The following is a 21,668-nucleotide window of genomic DNA, read 5'->3' on the forward strand; positions in this document are numbered from 1 at the left end:
TTGTTTTTTGGGGGGAGGGGTGGTTTGTTTTTGTTTGTTTGCATCAAAGACACACACACACACACACACACACACACACACACACACACACACACACACACACGCAGTCCCAATCCTTCAATAGTCTCCACCCTTTGAATCCCTGTGGGCAGGGCCTAAGAAGTTCTGATGGACCGAATGACATCTGTTTTTCTTTCAGTACACTCGCGTTTAAAAGGCGACTTCTTACCAAATGTAAGTGATTGCTGGAAACAAAGTGATTGCTGGAGACTAGCGCTGTATTTCTGAGGTAAATACAGGGTGGCAACGCTCTCTCAACAGCTTTTACCTCACACTCACCTGAACGCGCCGGATCCGCCAATTCCTGAGCACGCAAGATGCAGAAGTAAACTCCGGGTCGCGCTCGCCCGCTCGCCGGTAGAAGCCAAGGAAGCGCCGCCGCCCAGGGCTAAGCCCGCCTCTCCCACGCCGCGACCCGGCGCCGCCTCCGCGGAGCAACGGAACTCCAACTCTTGGAGCCCGCGCCGGAGGAGACTAAAGGCAACACCCACAGCGCTTCCGCTTCCGACTTGAGGCTGCAGGACCAGTTCCGGCTCCTGCTCAGGCGTTTTGGGGGACCTTCAGGAGAGGAAATTCGTTTCTTGGCGTCACCAAGGCCTGACCCAGGTTGACGACCAGTGAGATGGAAAAAGAACTCCGCGACCCAGAGCTGGGGTGTGAGAGACCGCGGAGGCGACTGATGCCGTTCCGCTTTCGACTGCGCTCTCCTCCGGCTGTGGAGCTTCGCTTTACCCTGAGACCTGAGTTTACGCCACTTCTGCCCGAAGAGCGGCTTTGCCCCAAGTCCTTTAGGAGTCCTTAGAGTCTCTGCTGGCCCGCTGGCCGCAGAACCAGGCTCACTGGCCATGTTCAGGCGACAGGCAGATCAACGAGAGGGGCCATGCCTCCCAGTGCCCTCACTTAAGCACTCAGGGATTCGTGTCTCTAGTCACAGAAGTAGACGAGGAACACGAGGTTAGAAGTAAACCGTTTATTACAAAACGGAAAGCGGGGCGGCTGAGATGGCTCAGAGGGTGAACACACTTGTCTCCAAGCCTGACGACCTGAGTTCAACCCCTGGAGGACTGACTCCCGCATGCTGTCCTCTGCCCTCCACCCTCTCACACACATCATACAAAATAATGATAACTACAAGAAATCTGGGGCCGGGAGTAGTGGCCCACACCCAGGGCTTGGAGGCAGAAGCAGCCTGAGTTGAGTCCAGCCGGGTCTACATAGAGTTCCAAACTAGCCAAGCTACACAGTGAAATTCTCACTCTCAAAAAAAAAAAAAAAAAAAAAAAAAAAAAAAAAAAAAGAGAGGAAGGAAGGAAGGAATTTTATTTAAAGGGCGGTGGGGATCACTCCCAAAGAATCTGTTCCAAGCACACTGGGCCAAGAGCCTTATGACTTCATATGACACCTTGTGACTCTTGATATGACATTTATATAGTACCTCCCTCTCATAAGCATGTGAGGGCTTCTCTTGAGCATGCTCCAATTATTTGTTAGATAAGCCCAGTGAGAAAGTCTTTTTCCCACAACTGGCTTCTTTCATATGTTTAATATTGGTGTTGCTTCTTGCAATCTCTCCTGTCACAATACTCTTCTGGTGACTGCCTTTGTTCCTATGGCCCTTTTAAGGCAGAGTAGAAAGCTGAAACTTTGAGGGACATGAGAGGAAAAGCTTGAAAAAGTAGGTCTGCCTTGTCTGTCCTGTTGACAGACTCAGAAAAATGTAGACACACTGTAGGCTTCCTACTATTATGATTTTGCTAAATGATTTATCCTGTTGTTAATTTGCCTTCTGTGGAGACTTGAATAAAAATGTCCCCCATAAGGACCTAGGCCCTGCCCCAAATGACTTGACAGATTTTGATGGTTCCCTCATGGAAGGCCTCACTCTGGGGGACATGGGAGTATGGGAGGGAGAGGGAACTGGGATTGATACGTAAAATAAGGTTGTTTCTAATTTAAATAAAATTTATTAAAAATGTCCCCCATAGAAGGGCCCAGGATCAGCATAGGAAGACTTGGTGGACTTTGCTGAGCTCCCGTTGAGGGCCCTACCCTGCCTGGGGAGTAGTGGGTGGATGGGGTTGGGGGGATGGGCTGGGGGTGGGGGAGAAAGTTTGGGGGTGAGGGGAGGGAGAGGGAGAAGGGACTTGAAATAAGCTTGTTCCCTAACTAGAACTAATAAAATAAAATAAAATTTAAAAAAAAAAAAAGAAACAGTTAAAGAATTCTATCTTGATATGAAAACAAACTAAAAAAAAAAAAAAAAAATGTCCCCCATAAGACCTTAGGGAATGACACTATTAGGAGGTGTGGCCTTGTTGGAGTGGGCGTGGTCTTGTAGGAAGTACACCACTAGAGGGTGGGCTTTGAGGTTTCCAACCCCAATTAAATGTTTCCTTTATAAGAATTGTCATGGTCACAGTGTCTCTTCACAGCAATAAAACCCAAACTAGGATACCTGCTAAATGTTGATATCCATATATTGATGCTTCTCTCAGCCTTGATCAGAGCAGCTTCTTTTTGCAATGGTTAATGAGGAGACTTACAACTGGTCAAAGTGCCGAGAACAAGTGACTATTCACTTCTCAGCCTTGAAAAGGAAATCAGTATCATTTGTTCCAAGAATGGAAACATCAAGGGAGAGAGGGTTAAAAGAATATAAGCTGGAGGATATTAAGGAGTGCTATGAACACTATGTTTTTGTTTTTCTTTTTTTGTTTGTTTTTCAAGACAGGGTTTCTTTGTATTGCTTTGGAGCCTATCCTGGAACTCACTCTGTAGACCAGGCTGGCCTCAATTCACAGAGATCAGTCTGCCTCTGCCTCCTGAGTGATGGGATTAAAGGCGTGAGCCACCACCAACCAGTTGAACACTATGTTCTTGACATGCACTCATGAGCTCCTAGAGGCAGTGGCTGGGCCTATCAATATTTCATCAAGGATGAAAAAGGCACTGTTTTGTAGTGGTTTCCTCCAAGATTAAAACCTTCAATCTTCAAGGAAAGCTGATAAGACACAGGATGTTAAGGGGTGGGGGTTAAAAAAAACAGGATGTCTTAAAGGGGACATTCTTTAAGGCACAGGATATTTACTGAAACATTCAATCCTGCAGAGGAACTCTTTAAACTCAAGAAGTAAACAACTCAGGGGTATCAGAAATTGTTGTGGAATATTATTTTAGCTGGACAAAGATGTGTTACATTTGTTTATGCTGATGAATATTACTTTAAATGTACAAAGATGTTATTTTTGTGTGGCATTTATTTCATGATGTAAGGATATGTATTTAATTATGTAAAGATGTGTTGCATTTGTTTAATCTTGTCTGCCTAAGGTATCTGGTTTGTCTAATAAAAAGCTGAACAGCCAATAGCTGGGCAGGAGAAAAGATAGGCGGGACTAGCGGGCAAAGAGAATAAGGAGGAGAAATCTAGGCTCAAAAATAAATGAGAGGAAGAAGAACAAGAGGGAAAGTAGGAGGAGAGAACAAGGGACATACCCAGGGGAAGAAGGCAGACAGCCACCTGCCAGCTAGACACAGGAAGCATTGAAAGTAAGAAAAGAAATACAGAAGAAAGAAAAAGTAGAAAGCCTGAGGCTGAAGGTAGATAAAAAAGAAACAGGTTAATTTAAGTTAAAAGAGCTAGCCAGAAACATGTCTAAGCTAGGCTGTATGTTCAAAACTAATAAGAAATCTTTGTGTCATGATTTGGGAGCTGGTTGGTGGTCCCAAAGAAAAAGCCTGGTACAAGGAAGTTCCTGAAATAGACCAGATTCACTAGGACCCTCCTTTTCCAAGCATGTTAGCAGTAAGGGCTGCTGAGAGACACTCTCAAACAAACTGAGCTTCCTGGAAGAGGCTCAGGTCAGTTGAGCAGCCTAGAAGAAACAGATTAGCCATGATGCCTGGAAGAGACTCAGCCTAGCCTGTGGCACTGCCTGCAGACAGGCAATGTGCTCCAGGTTCCCAGGTTTTGTGAGATGTCACCCATGCTGGGGTGGGCTTTGGTGATACACCTATTTTGGAGTTATTTCTGCTCCTGTAAGTAACCCCTCACCCATATTCTTGTAAATGACCCAATAAAACTCATTTGTTCACCAAGTTGCACTTTGGTAGTATCCATGCTTTGGTATATTGTCAGTTCCCTACCTGGTATGAGCAGATGTTTATTCATGTCTCCTCAGGAATAGTGTCACACAACAAGGGCTCATGAGACCCACACCTTTCCCTGGGGAGCTATAAGCTCTAGGTTGTTAGAGGTTGCTGGAGGAGAGAGAGTCATAATGTTCAATTGTATAATCACTAGTTGCCCTTGTTAAAGTAAATACCATGAATGAAAGGGTTTTCCAGCACAAGGGTATCTTGGCAATTGGAAGCCAAGAAATAACACAAAGCCATACCATGAAACAAAGCTCACACAAAAGATTTATTAGAGAGAAACCCAGAATGGTGACTCCCTCTGACCAGAACCAGAGACAGCAATGGCTGGTGGAGGAGTGAGCTTTTATGGGGTCTTTGGAGCATGCACAGTGAGCTTGTAGAAAAGTACAGCATGGCCAGAAGTATTGATTGTCCATTAACCTTAAGTTATGGGGATGGAGGTTTCCAAGTCCTGGGTTCAGGGACAGGCCTGGGCAGGGTGATTTTCCGCTGGCCTGTTACCCTATATTCCTCCAATTTTGTATACTATTAATAACTAATTAGAGGTCGGGAAATAAGGCAGTGTTATCATTAGACTACTTCCTGCCATATGGGGATGTTGAAGTCCTTGAGGCAAGCTTGATCTTCACTGTTAGGGTGTAATTGGGGGTCCAGAGGCATCTGATTCCATAGATAGGGAGCTGATAATCCCATAGTAACAACTGATTAAAGGTCTAGTTAGAAATCTTTTGAAAATGTTGTTGAAGAAGTCTAGACAAAATGGTATAATTCAGGGAGCTATTAGTGGGATTCGGAAAAGGAAGAGAAGAAGAGTTAAGAAAGGCAGTATCCCATTTGGGCCAGAGGGATCCTTAGATTTTTTGGAGATCTGTCTGGAGTTGTTCGGCTTTTCTCTTTTCTTCTACCTGATTGATTGATATAGAAGCAACATTCCTTGATGTAGAGATGTGTTATGTTCTTTTATGCTATGGAATATTTCTTTAATGATGCAAAGATGTGTTACTTTGCCTGTCTAAAACACCAGGTTGGACTAATCAAGAGGTGAATGGCCAATAGTGAGGCAGGAAAGAGAAAGGTGGGCCTGGCAGGCAGATAAAATAAATAGAAGAATGTGAGGAGGAGGAGGAGGAGGAGGAGGAGGAGGAGGGGGAGGAGGAGGAAGAGGAGGAGGAGAAAAGGAGGAGAGAAGCTGCCAGGCCAGCCACACAGCCAAACAGCCAGACAAAGAATAAGAAGGGAATAAAAGATATACAGAAATAGAAAAAGCTGCCAGGCAGTGGTGGCTCATGCCTTTAATCACAGCACTTGGGAAGCAGAAGCAGGTGGATCTCTGTGAGTTTGAGGCCATCCAGGTCTACAGAGAGAGTTCCAGGACAGCTAGAGCGGTTACACAGAGAGGAAAAAAATAGAAAAATGTAAAAGCCCAGAGACAAAAGGTAGATGGGATAATTTAAGAAAACCTGACTAGAAACAAGCCAAACTAAGGCTGGGCATTCGTAAGAAAGAATAAGTTTCCATGTAGTTATTTGGGAGCTGGGTGGCAGTTCCACAAAAAGAGTAAAGAGTAAAAAAAAAGAAAACCAACAACAAATCCTCTTTGAGAAAGAGGCAAACACCACCCTTCTCCACTGTCAGTAGATCTAATCCTCACTGATTTTCTCTAATGGTTTTTTAAACGATTGCATAGAAAAAGGAATTTTTCTTAAAGCCACATGATAACCTCCTTGTCTTGCATAATGCAGGGTAAGTGTCCTATCATATTGTACAACTATTTCAACTAATGAAACTACCTGTTGATAGATTTGGATCTATTTTGTTTTAACAAGTACCTTTCCTGGCATGCCTACAGGCACTTAGGTGGACATTTTGTCCCCTATGCCAGGGAGTTTCCTTTTGACCTAACACTTCAGCCTTTTGTAGAGGATAAGGGGCAAATGTTCTCTTCTGTATCTACTTCATGCTGACACTAGGATGTCACTGTCAGAACCCAGGAAGACTGAAATGCTAGTCAAAGGCCAGGAGGGGATTCAGAAAATGGGACATTCATCAGAAGCATCTGGTTCACTGACCCACTTGAAGAGACAAGGAGCAATCATATAGTTTGGACTAGTTTACACCAACCTGGTCCACAGAGCAAATTTCTTTCTTAAAAAAAAAAAAAAAAAAGGTGCTCTTCCTTCCCATTCTGCCGACCTGATCCATAAGATGTGTGACCCTCTGCTCTTACCCAACACCCGTCCAAAGCCCCATCCACCCCAATCTCTCTGGTCCTGCGCCCAATTGGAGTAGACCTGCCCAGGCAAGGAAGAACTCCCGGAGTCTGGAAACACCCCACTCTTCCTTCCCGTTCCTCAGACCTGACCCCTACAGAGGCCTAACTCCTTCAGAGTGAGGAGACTACCAAGAGAGGCAAGACCATCCAGAGCTGCAGACATTAAATCCCTGGCCCACACACACCACTGGGTCACAAGAGGAGATAGAGAGACCCCACCTGCACCGACTGGAAGAAGATATGGGAAGAAGACAGAATAAGAACCCACTCAACAACAGAAAGACAAATATGACACGACCAGAATCTAGGGATTCCAGACCAGCAAGATCTGAAAAGCCCAACACAGAACATTAAGAAGAGATCTACCTCAAAAATTATCTCAGCAAGATGATAGAGACCTTTAAAGAGGAAACAAGAAAATCCCTTGAAGAAATGGGAGAAAAAGCAAACTAAAAATTACACGAAATGGAGGAAAAGACAAACAAAAAATTCAAGAAATAAACAAATCTCTAAAAGAATCTAAAGAAACCCAAGAAAAAAACAACCAAACAAGTGAAGGAAGCTCTTGAAACAGTTCAAAGCATGAAAGGTGAAATAGATACAATAAAGCAAACACAGAATGAGGTGATGCTGGAAATGGAAAGGCTGGATAAACCATCAGGAACTAAAGATGTGAGTATAACTAATAGAATTCAAGGGATGGAAGAGAGAATCTCAGTTATTGAAGACTCGCTAGAGGATATACATTCATCGACCAACGAAAACCTCAAGTCCAACAAATCCCTAACACAAAATATCCAGGAAATATGGGACACTGTGAAAAGACCAAACCTAAGAATAATAGGTGTAGAAGAAGGTGAAGAAACACTGCTCAAAGGTACAGAAAACATATTCAACAAAATCATAGAAGAAAACTTCCCCAACCTACAGAAGGATATGCCTATGAAAGTACAAGAAGCTTACAGAACACCAAACAGACTGGACCACAAAAAGAAGTCCCCCTGACGCATAATAATCAAAACACAAAATCTACAGAATAAAGAGAAAATATTAAGAGCAGCAAAGGAAAAAGGCCAAGTAACAAATAAAGGCAAACCGATCAGAATCACACCCGACTTCTCAATGGAAACTCTGAAAGCCAGAAGGTCTAGGATAGATACCCAACAAGCACTGAGACAGCATGGATGTCAACCCAGACTACTGTACCCAGCAAAACATTCAATCACTATAGATGCAGAAAACAAGATATGCCATGATAAAAACAGATTTAAACAATACATATCCACAAATTCAGCACTACAGAAGGATCAGGAAGGAAAACTCCAACCCAACGAAGATAACTACACTCACAAAAACACAGGCAATAGATAATCTAATTTTACCAAACACAAAAAGAAACAGGAGGGTGAAATCCACACACAATGAAACCACCAACAACAAATCCAAAACAAACAAGAACGAGCAAACAATGGACATTAATATCCCTAAGTGTCAATGGTCTTAACTTACCCATAAAAAGATATAGGCTAACAGAATGGATACGAAGACAGAATCCATCCTTCTGCTGTTTACAAGAAACACACCTCAACTTCAAAGACAGGCGTTATCAGAGTAAAAGGATGGGAAAAGATTTTCCAATAAAATGGGCCCAAGAAACAAGCTGGTGTAGCAATCCTAATATCCAATAAATTAGACTTCAAACTAAAATCAATCAAAAGAGATGAAGAAGGGCATTTCATACTCATCACAGGAAAAGTCCATCAAGATGAAGTCTCAATCCTGAACATCTATGCCCCAATACGAAGGCACCCACATTTGTAAAAGAAACATTACTAAAGCTCAAACCACACATAAAACAATACACACTTATAGTAGGAGACTTCAACACTCCCCTTACACCACTAGACAGGACCATCACAAAGAAACTAAACAAAGGAACAAAGGATCTGACAGAAGTTATGACCCAACTGAGTTTAACAGATATTTATCTATAGAACATTCCATCCAAACACAAAAGAATATACCTTCTTCTCAGCGCCACATGGAACCTTCGCTAAAATTGACCACATAGTTGGCAGCAAAGCAAACCTCCACAGTTACAAAAGAATTGAAATAAGCCCCTGTATCTTATCAGATCACCATGCATAAAAGCTAGAATTCAACAGCAATATGAATTGCAGAAAACCTACATACTCGTGGAAATTGAATAAAACCCAATTGCACCATTCCTGGGTTGAGGAAGAAATAAAAAAAAAAGAAATTAAAGACTTCCTATAATTTAATGAGAATGTAGACACAACATACCCAAACTTATGGGACACTCTGAAAGCAGTGCTAAGAGGCAAATTGATAGCACTAAGTGCTCATATGAAGAAACTGGAGAATGGTCACACTAGAGAATTCACAGAACAACTGAAAGCATTAGAGCAAAAAGAAGCAAACTCACCAAGGAGGAGTAGATGCCAGGAAATAATCAAACTGAGGGCTAAAATCAATAAAGTAGAAACTAGGAAAACAGTACAAAGAATCAATGAAACAAACAGTTGGTTCTTTGAGAAGATCAACAAGATAGACAAACCTCTAGCCAAACTAACCAAAAGGCAGAGAGAGAGCATGCTAATTAACAAAATCAGAAACAAAAAGGGAGCTTTAACAACAGACACCGAGGAAATCAGAGAATCTTCAGGTCATACTTTGAAAACCTGTATTCCACAAAATTCGAAAATCTAAAGGAAATGGACAGTTTTCTGGATAGATATCACTTACCAAAATTAAACCAAGAACAGATAAGCAGTTTAAATCGACCTATAACCCCTAATGAAATAGAAGTAGTCATCAAAAGCCTCCCAAACGAAAAAAGCACAGGGCCAGATGGCTGCACTGCAGAATTCTACCAGAAATTCAAACAAGAGCTAATTCCAGTACTCCTCAAATTGTTCTACACAATAACAGCAGAAGGGATATTGCCAAAATCTTTCTACGAGGCTACAATCACTTTGATACCCAAGCCACACAAAGATACAACTAAAAAAGAGAACTACAGGCCAATATCCCTCATGAACATCGATGCAAAAATACTCAACAAAACATTGGCAAATCGAATCCAAGAACACATCAGAGAAATCATCCACCATGACCAAGGAGGCTTCATCCAAGGGATACAAGGATGGTTCAACATACAAAAATCCATCAATGTAATCCATATAAACAAACTGAAAAAGAAAAACCACATAATCATCTCACTAGATGCTGGAAAAGCCTTTGACAAAATCCAGCATCCCTTCATGATAAAGATCTTGGAGAGAACAGGAATAACAGAAACATATCTAAACATATAAACACAATATACACCAAACCAATAGCCAACATCAAACTAAATGGAGAGAAACTCAAAGCGTTTCCTCTAAAATCAGGAACAAGACAAGGCTGTCCACTCTCTCCATATCTCTTTAATATTGTACTTGAAGTTAAATAAGGGGGAGGGAGCTGCTACAATAAGAGCAAGAAAAGAGGAGTAGAGGAGAGGAAATGGAGGGGCAGAAATATTGAGTCTGGGGAAGAATAGAGGAGAGAGAGCAGGATGAGTGATACCATATCAGAGGGAGCCACTATAGGTCCGAGAAGAGATCTGGAACTAGGGAGATCTCCAGAGACCTACAAGGATGACACGATCTGACAATCCAGGCAATGGTGGAGAGGATAACCTAAAAGCCCTCCCCCTAAAATGAGATTGATGACTACGCTTTATGCCATCCTAGAGCCCTCATTCAGTGGCTGATGAAAGCAGAGACAGACATCCACTTAGAAGCTTCTGCAAGGCAAAGGACACAGCCAGCAAGACAAAACGACAGCCCACAGAATGGGAAAAGATCTTCACCGATCCCACATCTGACAGAGGGCTGATTTCCAAAATATACAAGGAGCTCAAGAAGCTAGCCACCAAAACACCATACAATGAAATTAAAAAGTGGGGTGCAGAACTAAATAGAGAATTCTCAACAGAGGAATCTGAAATGGCTGAAAGACACTTAAGAAAGTGCTCAAAATCATTGGCCATCAGAGAAATGCAACTCAAAACAACTCTGAGATACCACCTCACACCTGTCAGAATGGCTAAAATCAAAAATACCAATGACAATCTATGCTGGAGAGGATGTGGAGAAAAAGGAACACTCCTCCATTGCTGGTGGGAGTGCAAACTTGTAAGACCACTCTGGAAATCAGTATGGCAGTTGCTCAGAAAAATGGGAATCAGTCTACCTCAAGATCCAGCCATTCCTCTCTTGGGTATATACCCAAATAGTGCATGTTCATACAACAAGGACATATGTTCAACCATGTTCATAGCAGCATTGTTTGTAATAGCCAGAACCTGGAAACAACCTAGATGCCCATCAACTGAAGAATGGATTGAGAAAATGTGGTCCATTTATACAATGGAGTACTTCTCTGCAGGAAAAAGCAATGGAATCTTGAAATTCGCAGGCAAATGGATGGAACTAGAAGAAACCATCCCGAGTGAGGTAACCCAGTCACAAAAAGACAAACATGGTATGTACTCACTCATATATGAATTTTAGACATAGAGCAAAGGATTACCAGCCTATAATCCTCTTCACCAAAGAAACTAGGAAACATGAAGGACTCTAAGGGATAAATGGTCCCCAGGAATGGAAGTGGCATGAACTCCTGAACTAATTGGGAGCATGAGGGTAGGGGAGAGGGTGCTGCCACAATAAGAGCAAGAGAAGAGGAGTAGAGGAGAGGAAATGGAGGGGCAGAAATATTGAGTTGGGGGAAGAATAGAGGAAAGAGAGCAGAATGAGAAGATAGTAGAGACCGGACAGAGAAAGAGATCTCCACCGAGGGAGATCTCCAGAGACCTACAAGGATGACACGATCTGACAATCCAGGCAATGGTGGAGAGGATAACCTAAAAGCCCTTCCCCTAAAATGAGATTGATGACTTCTCTTTATGCCATCCTAGAGCCCTCATCCAGTGGCTGATGGAAGCAGAGACAGACATCCACGGATATACACTGAGCTGAAATCTGGAATTTAGTTGAAGAGAGGGAGCATGAAGATCAAAGGGGTCTGTACCAGGTTGGAGAAACCCACAGAAACAGTTGGCCTGAACAAGGGAGAGCACATGAATCCCAGATGCTGTGGGGGAGGCCAGTACAAGACTGATCCAGACCCCTGAACATGGATGTCAATAAGGAGGCCTCTGCACTCCAGGGAGCCTCTGGTAGTGGATTAGTATTTTTCCCTGGTGTAAGAAGGGACTTTGAGAGCCCATCCCATATGAAGGGATACACTCTGGCCCTGGACACATGGCGAGGGTCCAGACCCAGCACAGGAAGATTTGGTGGACTTTGCAGAGGCCCCGTTGAGGGCCCTACCCTGCCTGTGGAGTGGAGGGTGGATGGGGTGTGGGGTAGGTCAGGGGTAGAGAAGGAGGGATGGGGTGAGGGGAGGGAGAGGGAGAAGGGACTTACATATGAAACAAGCTTGTTCCCTAACTTTAACTAATAAAAAAACTTTTAAAGTTTATTATATGCATATTAGTGTTTTCCCTGCTTGTTTATCCTCATGGAACTACTAGAAGAGACGTAAGCCAGGTGTTTGGTGGTGCACGCCTTTAATCCCAGAATTTGGGAGGCAGAGGCTGGCGCATCTCTGTGAGTTCGAGACCAGCCTGGTCTACAAGAGCTAGTTCCAGGACAGCCTTCAAAGCCACAGAGAAATCCTGTCTTGAAAACCAAAAAAAAAAAAAAAAGAAAAAGAAAAAAAAGAAAAACAAGAAATCTGAAATAGAAGCAATAAAGAAAACACAAACTTGGGGAATTCTGGAAGTGGAAAATCTGGGTAAATGATCAGGAACCACAAATGCAAGCATAAACTACAGGATACTGATGGGCAATGTCCTGTGTATGTTTATCTTATTGGTTGATAAAGTACTGTTGTCCAATAAGAAAGCAAGATAGGTGGGACTAGGAGTCAAGGAGGATTCTGGGAAATGTAGTAGAGATCCAGGAAGGACGTGACATAGCAGGCAGACTCATATATAAGCAGTGACAGACAGGAAGTCGCCCTCTTGCTCTTGCTCTTCCTCTTGCTCTCTGCTCTGGAGCCGCCATGTGATCCCAGCAAGAGAACGCACCTGTCACTGGTGTCCGATAAAATAAGTCTTTATGGTTGATAATTAAGACTGAGCTAGCAGATGAGAAATCCTAGTCATTGGCCAAGCAGCATTTGTATCTAATATAAGTCTCTCTGAGTGTTACTTGGGACCTTAACATGGTGGTGGGCAGAACTCAGGCAGCTTGGCAGAAAGCACCCACGTGGCAGCAGGGCTCAGGTGGTTTTGGCAGAAAGATTTATCTTTACAGAATACAAGAGATGAGAGAGGATTTCAAGTGTTGAAGACATGATAAAGGAAATAGATTCATTGGTCAAAGAAATTTTTAAATCCAACAACTCCTTAACACAAAACATGCAGGAAATCTGGGACACCATGAAAAGATTGAACCTAAGAATAATAGGGACAGAAGAAGGAGAAGTCCAACTCAAAGGCACAGAAAATATATTCAACAAAATCATAGACAAAAACTTTCCCAACCTAGAGAAGGGCATGCCTATTAAAGTATAAGAATCTTACAAAGCACCAAATAGACTGGACCAAAACAAAACTCCCCTTGCCACATTATAATCAAAACAATAAATATACAAAATAAAGAAAAATATTAAGAACTGCAAAGGAAAATGGTCAGGTAACATATAAAGGCACACCTATCATAATTACCGCTGAGTTCTCAATGGAAACAATGACGGCCAGAAGGTCCTGGAAAGACATTATGAGAAACTAAGGGACCATGATGCCATCTCAGACTACTACACCCAGCTAAGCTTTGAATAATCACAGATGGAGAAACAAGATATTCCATGATAAAACCAGATTTAAAAAACACCTATCACAAACCCAGGCCTACAGAAATTACTAGAAGGGAAACGTCAACCCAAGGTAGTAAGCTACATCCATAAGAACATAGGTAATAGATGAGCTTGCATCAACAAATCCCAAAGAAAAATAATTGAACACACAATGCCATCACCACCAACAAAAACAAAAATAACAGGAACTAGCAATCATGGGTGATTAATATCCATTAATATAAATTATCTCAACTCACCTATAAAAAGACACAGACTAACACATTGGATACAAAAACAGAATCCATCCTTCTGCTGCATACAAGAAACACACCTTAACCTCACATGCAGGGTCTTAGCCCAACCACGGAAGTTTGAGCTGGGTCTGAGAAAGAGTAACTGCACTGCTCGCCCGTTTCCCAACCTGGCAGAATCCTGGAGATAATCAGATGCAGCAGGCAGTCTAGTCACACAGGAACTCATTTATTGTCCCACAGTAAGCATCTTTTAAAGGAAAAAAAGCAGAGTGGGAAAGCAGCCAGCCAGTGGTTTTAAAAGTCAGCCTATCATGCACCTAGGTGCCCAATGCTTTACCTAGTGAACACAAGCTGTTCATGCAGTGACCTCATCGGGTTCCATCTAGGCAACCAATCACTTTTTTTGTAAACAACTCAGGACTCACCCTTTTTACTTCCCCACAACACCATCTTTTTTGTTTGTTTGTTTGTTTGTTTTCGAGACAGGATTTATCTGTGTAGCTTTGGAGCCTATCCTGGCACTCGCTCTGGAGACCAGGCCTGCCTCTGCCTCCCGAGTGCTGGGATTAAAGGCGTGCGCCACCAATGCCCGGCGTGCCCTCATCACCATCTTTAACTGGCTCATCTGCCCTACAGATTCCCCTTTTTGTTTTACACTATAGCCCACTTCATTTCGAAGTACAGGCCTCTTGGCACCTCCACAGAGGTTCACCTCTAACAGCACCTTTTGTCAAGGTTCACTCAAAAGGGAGATATCCTCAGGGATGAGCCTATCACAATGTACTCGAGGGTTCATCAGTTAGGTCTCTTGAGTCTTTGTTCTCATTAGTCTGGCCAGCCTATTGAATAGGCAAGCCCCAAATACACAAATTAAGGTTATTACTATAAAGGAACCCAACAGAGTGGAGATTGCCTTATCTAGGAGTCTGTTCCCATTTTCTCACACCTCCATCATGCACAGTAGAAGGTGTCCACCCCACCACATTTGGATGTGTCTGTTGCTGTGCAGTTGCCCCCCAGGCAGTTGTAAAAGTCAGTGTCCCTTAAGGCTGCCCTATTGGGAACATGTGAGCAGCCCAGGGATGGAGGCTCCCATACGCGGGGCAGGTGGCACCCCCACAGCCCTCCACATTCAGACTGTCCTAGATGAAGAGTGTAGGGAAAAGGATCTAGCCAAAGAAACACACCCTGAGCAGAGCCAAAGAAACATACTTTGACCCAGCAACCAGAACCAAAGAAACGTACCCTGACCCTGAAACCAGTGCCAAAGAAACTTTGTTCCTAGAATCAGAGCCAGTGAAAGAAATACACTGTAGGGGAAGTTGTAGCCACGCCTACTTAGGGGCTGGCTACAGGTGTGCCTGACCAAGCTTGCGGTGGTCAGGCATGTGGTCAGGGTGACTAGAGCGAGACTTGAAGGGGACTGCGTCTCTCTTTCGGTTTCACTTTTGGGCTTGGGTACAGACCACTGCCACGCCGGCTGGGTAAGTTGCTCTGTAAGTAAGGTTTTTCCCTATTAAATACCTTTATATTTCTACCTGACTCCGTATTGGTAATTTCCCACTATAATACACCCTGGCACTAAAACTAGAACCAAAAAGACCAGTAAAAGAAACACACTTTGGCCCTGAAACTAGACCCTAAACCTATGCAGAAAACTAACCAATCCCTGAACAGTAGAGCTAGCCAATCAGAGTTCAGGGATTCAAATTTGACCAATCCCTGCCCCCTGGGAAAACTCTGCCCTCCCTAAGAATCCTTATATAAACCCTGTGTACGTATGGAATTCTTGTAATAATAAAAATCCATGAACAAGCTTTGGGTAAAGACCTTCTTTTGAGGTGGAGCGGCAGAACAAAGCCAGTGAGCCACATAACACTGGGGACCGGAGCCAAGCTATAACAGCTTCACAGGGGAAGCCCTTTTCTGCCCGAGCAGAGCGGATACACTGGGGAAGCCCCCCTTGAAACAGGGCTGTAAGCTGCAGTGATTACTGTGACCTGTGGTATTCCTTGGCTCCAGAGCTCCAGGACACCTTTCCATCCGAGCTGTGTTAACACTCAGTATTCTGTGACTCCTGAGTCCCAGAATACCTGTCCCATCCAAGCCGCCCAAAGGCTTACGGTTGGTGCCATGACATAGATAGGCTCTCCTGGTGCGTGTGCTCCCCCATGTGGTCTGAGCCACACTGGACACTACCTCTCATCTCCAGTCAGCCTGCAACAGACTATTCTTCCAGCTCACCGATTGCTCAGTACTCCATCCACCATCAACAATTGGGTAAGTTTCCCCTTTAGTCGGTGTCTCAGCTCCCTGAGTCAGAGGAAGTGCCAGTGAAAGACCCCCGAAGAGATACTTTCGTAGAAGGAGACCCGCACCCAGGAATCAGCGAGGCCACGAACTTGGATGCAAAAGCAAGAGGCTTTATTGGAGACGCGGGTACCCGGGGCGACTTAGCTTCTGTGTGGCTAAGCGCGCCAAGCCAAGGGAAAGGGGTCCTTATATAGGGAAAAAGGCGCAAGCTAGGAGCAGGGATTCTATTGGATAATTCTAATGAGGCATTGTACAGAGCTATTCCCATTGGTCAATGTAAATGAGGCGCTATACAGGGTTATTCAAATGAGGCAAGTACAGAGTTATTCAAATGAGGTGAAACACAGAGTCTTTCAAATGAGGCGAAATACAGAATCATTTCTATTGGATGGTTCAAATGAGACACAGAGCCATTCCAGATCAGCATATTCTCAAGGTCTGGTGTCTGGTACAACAGACTCAATTCCCCCTCCCTCCGAGTCCAGATGGCTGACCTTGGGGGCGGAGACCTTGGGACGGAGTGTTTCTCATCGGGCGGGGCTCAGGGGCAGGGCTCCAGGCCGGCTCACTTGGTGTTCGTTCTCGTGCCGGCCCACCTGGTGCTCGTTGCTCGGCCCCAGCCCCGGGGCGCGGCGCCAGGCGGGCGGGCCTGGGTCGCCCCGCCTGGGTGAACCTGCTTGGGAGGGAGCCAGCCGCCAGGCGTGTGGGTGCGCGCGCGTACGGGAGTGTCACCGAGAGAGAGAACGAGCCAAGGGGCGGGGTCTTTCACCAGGACCCCTCTGGTACTTGTAGAGGCAGAGGTATCCCCCCCCAGCCCAGGCCCTTAAGGCTACAGCTAACCCTCTTCACCTGACCCCATCCTACCACCCTTGGGAGCCCCAACTGGGCCATTGCGCCCCCTCAGACCCTCTTTCCTACCCCTTACTGTGGATGAGATCTTAGAGCTCGGTTTCCGTCTATGGCCTTCTGGCCCCTACAAAAGCTGTGGTACCAGGTGCCAAGTCTCTTCTGGCTTAGCCAGTCCAAGCCTGACCCCCGGTGAGTTGGGTGACGACCCTCTGAATGGCTTGGTCCTTGTTGAGTGGTCTTCCCTGAGTCCTGGAGATGCCCTTGACTACAGGCTGCAGTGACCTTTTCCTTCTCACCCATGGGAACGGTATCATCCACACCCTCCCAGTCCCCCCTGGGATGCCTCTTAGAAAACCGCCAGCCTCTACCCCTGACACCTGAACTGAAGGACCCTAAACTTATTCGCTTTTGCCTTCGAATTTGGCCTAAATACCACTTAGATAATCAGTCCAAATGGCCACGTAATGGCACCCTAGATCCCAGTATTATTCAGGACCTTTACAACAACTGTGAGCGATTGGAAAAATGGAAGATTTTCTATGTCCAGGCTTTCTCTCTGCTCTGCTCTAAGCCTTCTCTCTGCACCTCCTGTTCTCCCACTCAACTCCTTTTAGCTAGGAAATCTTAGCAGGATGATCCCTCCACTACTTTTGATCCAATGAACCCTCTCACTGTCAAAAAATTCCCTCAGCTCCCCCTCTTGCCCTGGCCCCTCCAATTTCCCTCTCTCCCTCCTCAGTGACAAGTCACCCAAGTCAGCCTTCACTAGCACCCACCTTCAGCACGCCACCAACAACCCCTAGTCCTCCCCCTGCTCTTCCCACTCCACTAAGGGACCACACCCTTTAACTCCCCAACCCAAATCAGCTACAGTTCTCCCTTTGCAGGAAGGTGCCAGGGTGGATGGCTTAGTCAAAGTTCATGTCTGCTTCTCATTAGCAGAACTCTCCCAAATAGAGAAAAGATTGGGATCCTGTAGTGCTAATCCTCCCACCTTTATCAAAGAATTCCAGTATATTACCCAGTCATACAATCTTACTTTCCATGTTTATATGGTTCTTACCAACAATCTCCTCCCAGAGGAACGCAGGCAAGTCTGGGACAGGTAGGGCCTATGCAGACAAAGTCCACCAAACTGATGATACCTACCCAGTTGGGGCTATGACAGTCCCTGACCAGGAGCCTGAGTGGGATTACAATACCCCAGGGGGCATCCTAGCTAGAAAGCAATTTTTAACTTGCCTTATGGCTGGTCTCTGTAAGGCTGCTCTTAAAGCAGTAAATTATGAAAAGATCCAAAGGGTCATCCAAGAAAAGGAGGAAAACCCATCTCAATTCCTAGACCACCTTAAAAAGGCCTTCTTACAATATACCAATCTGGACCCTGAGACTCAGGATGGGAACCAACTCCTTATGATCTACTTTTTCCCCAAAGTTACCCTGATATTAGGGCCAAACTTAGACATCTAGAAAAGGGTTCCCTGACTCCACAGTCTAAATGTGGCAAATCAAGGTGTACCATGGATGAAAAGGCCCCAAAACAAAAATACCTGATGATGGCTAAGACCTCTCAGCCAGCCAAAGTGAAGCCCAGGCTCCCAATAGATAAATACTCCCACGTCCTTGTTTCAAATGTGGTAAGGAGGGTCACTGGGCCTTCGGCCTGTCCAAACCCTCATAAACTACCAGGACCATGTCCAAGGTGCCATCAAGCGGGACACTGGGATATTGATTGCCCACATGTTCCTGGCAACATGGGGACATCAATCCCAGATCACCCTTCAACTGACCTGCTTGGCCTGGCCATTAATGACTGAGGGGGCCCCGGGCTCCCCTGGCCTGACCACGGCCATCTCTGACAGGGAGCCTCAGGTGGCCATCATAGTATCAGGGAGATCCATCTCCTTCCTCCTGGACACCAGAGCCACTTTTTCAGTCCTGACAAATTTGGGGGGACCCACCATTCCTTTTTGTTCCTCTATTGTCAGAGTAGGAGGACAACCTTGTCAGGCCACCAAACCCCACCACTTAACTGTATCTTTAAGGGTACTCCCCTTACTCATTCCTTCCTAGTGATGCCAACCTGTCCCATCCCATTGCTGGGAAGGGACCTTTTAGCCAAAGTGGAGGCCTCTATTTCTTTTCTTCCCCTTATCCGCTTGGCCCCAGGCTTGCCAGCTGTTCCCCTTCTCCTTCTCCAAACCACACAATCTGACACACTTCTTCCCTTACCATCCTCTCAGGTAGATCCTCAGGTATGGAACACTCAAAACCCCTCTATAGCCAAACACCACACCTCTCTAGTCATTCGACTACAAAACCCTGCCCAATATATAACCAAGGCTCAATACCCACTATCACTCCAAAGTCTCAGGGGACTTAAACCTCTCACCTCTGACCTCCTGAGAAAAAACTTCTGTGCCCCACTTCTTTCCCCTTTAGTACCCCCATACTTGCAGTCAAAAATCCAATGGAGCCTACTGCCTGGTTCAGGATCTCTGACTTATTAATTCAGCAGTAGTTCCCCCTCATCCCAATCCTTATTGTGAACCCCCAGTCACAGAATATCTTTGCCTTTACTTGGACTGACCCAGACACACACATTTCTACCCAACTCACTTGGACAGTCCTACCTCAAGGGTCTGGGGCAGCCCCCATTTATTTGGCCAGGCCCTAGCCTCTGACTTACTCTCTTTGTCTCTTCCTAAATCCAAGTTAATACAGTCTGTAGATGATCTTCTCCTTTGTAGCCCATCCCTGGAAATAAGCCAGGCAGACAACTCTACTTTATTAAACTTTCTGTGTAGCCGGGGATATAGGGTATCACCCTCTAAGGTCCAGCTGTCCACTCCTCGGGTAACTTACCTAGGATTAACTATTACTCCAACTCATAAGGCCATTACCCTGGATAGAAAAAACTTAATAAGTCACTCACAGTCCCCACCACAAATGATGAAATCTTATCCTTCCTGGGAATGGCCAGCTTCTTACACTCTTGGATTCCCTCTTTCTCTTCTCACTCACCCCCTGTATCAGGCAGCCCTTGCCCATCACATGAACCTCTCCTTGCCCCTATTACCAAGCTGTTTCATCAGCTTCAACAGGCCCTCCTACAGGCTCCAGCCTTACACCTTCCAGACTTAACTCATCCCTTCTCTCTCTATGTTACTGAAGAAGAGGGATATGCCCTCGGGGTCCTGGGTCACCAACTGGGACCTTCCTTTGTGCCAGTCGCATTCTTATAAAAAAATTAGACCACACCATCCAAGGATGGGCACCTTGTCTGTGAGCTCTGGCCAGTGGATCACTGATAATCCCATATGGAATTGGATACTGCCTTTCTTAACCCCTCTTCTCTCTCTTTTCTTAATCCTACTAGTGGCACCCTGCCTTGTAAACTTCTTGTCTAGATTCCTTCAGCAACAAATTCAAAGGATTTCTAGCCAAATTTTCAACCAATTGCTATTGCAGGATTACTATTCCCTGGCTAAGGGACCAGAAAACTGCAATACCTGGACATATCCTGATGATAAAGATTGTCCCGTGAACCTCGATGCCCCAATTCAGCAGGAAGTAGTCTAAGGATAACACTGCCCCCTTTCCAAACCCCAGTTGTTTTATTAATAATGAACAAAAAAGGGGGAATGTAGGGGAAAGGATCTAGCCAAAGAAACACACCCTGAGCAGAGCCTTTTCCTGGATAACCCTTTGGATATTTTCATAATTTACTGCTTTAAGAGCAGCCTTACAGAGACCAGCCATAAGGCAAGTTAAAATTTGCTTTCTCGCTAAGAGAGGTCCAGTCTCCCACATTCCAAGATCCTCAGGCCAGGTCACAGAAGTCGAAGAAGAGCATGGGCCACCAAGTCTGGGGGACTGCCTCATTCATGGTGCTGTTGAGGCCATCTCCATTGGCAGCATCAATCACCATCCATGTCAACTTTTGGAGATGATGAGGGTTCTGCTGGGTGGTCACTGGGGCAGTCAGCATCAGCAGTGGGAGTGTCAGAGCAGTCAGGAAGCAGGACATCATCTGTAATTTTTAAACAACACAAAAGCTTCTCCAGGGTCTGGTGCCCTTGGACATGGTTAGGAATTATTGTATTGGCCCTCTTATTTCAGAAGATAAGCCTTGACCATCATTGTTGCTTCCTCTCCCTGGTCAACCTGTTCTTGGTCATCCTCCTGCATTGTGAGAACAGGCAGGAATTTTAGATTTCTGACCAGAAGCCAGATGGGTGCTTCCTCCCCCATGGGCAAGACACATCCAAATCCTCTTCCCATTGTAATTAATGGGTCTGGGCCTCTCCATTGGGATGTTAGAGGGTCTTTCTATTTGACATTAACTTGGGGTGTGGGGTTTAGGTGGCCCCAATGTTTTTGGAATTTAGATTCAGTTTCTCTCTTAGAAAAATTTCAAATATTAATAGTAAATAAAGCCTTTCCTAGTTGTAAATGGGGGCTGATTCCCCCTTTTTGTTTTAAAAGTTGTTCTTTAAGACATTGGTGGTTTCTTTCTATAATTGCTTGTCCCTGAGGATTGTAAGGGATTCCTGTAGTATGTTTGATGTGCCATCTATTGAAAAATTCTGCCATGGAATTACTGGCAAAGTAAGGGCCATTATCAACATTAACATGTGGGGGTAAATCCTAGGGTTTCGAAATATTGGAGGAAATGGGCTTGAGCGTGTTTGGTTTTTTTTTTTTTTCTCCTGTATGTGCAGTGGCCCAACAGGCTCCTGAATGGAGACAAAAACATACTTCTGTTTGCCAAAAGCTGGAAAATGAGTAACATCAATTTGCCAGAGGGTATTGGGCTGTAGGCC

The 21,668-nt window shown here is 44.9% G+C and overlaps 1 protein-coding gene across 3 annotated transcripts in view; it reads right to left on the reverse strand.

Moving 5' to 3' along the window:
- Positions 1-532, reverse strand: part of LOC100750376 (zinc finger protein 883) — a 46,337-nt gene extending 45,805 nt beyond the window's left edge. For all 3 annotated transcript variants that reach the window (XM_027411424.2, XM_027411422.2, XM_027411423.2), the window contains exon 1: positions 340-532. The gene's annotated coding sequence lies outside the window, so the exon portion shown is untranslated. The remainder of the gene's footprint in view (positions 1-339) is intronic.
- Positions 533-21,668: the final 21,136 nt, after the last annotated feature.

The sequence above is a fragment of the Cricetulus griseus genome, chromosome 4 (genome assembly GCF_003668045.3).
Source record: "Cricetulus griseus strain 17A/GY chromosome 4, alternate assembly CriGri-PICRH-1.0, whole genome shotgun sequence".
In the NCBI taxonomy this organism is placed as follows: domain Eukaryota; kingdom Metazoa; phylum Chordata; class Mammalia; order Rodentia; family Cricetidae; genus Cricetulus; species Cricetulus griseus.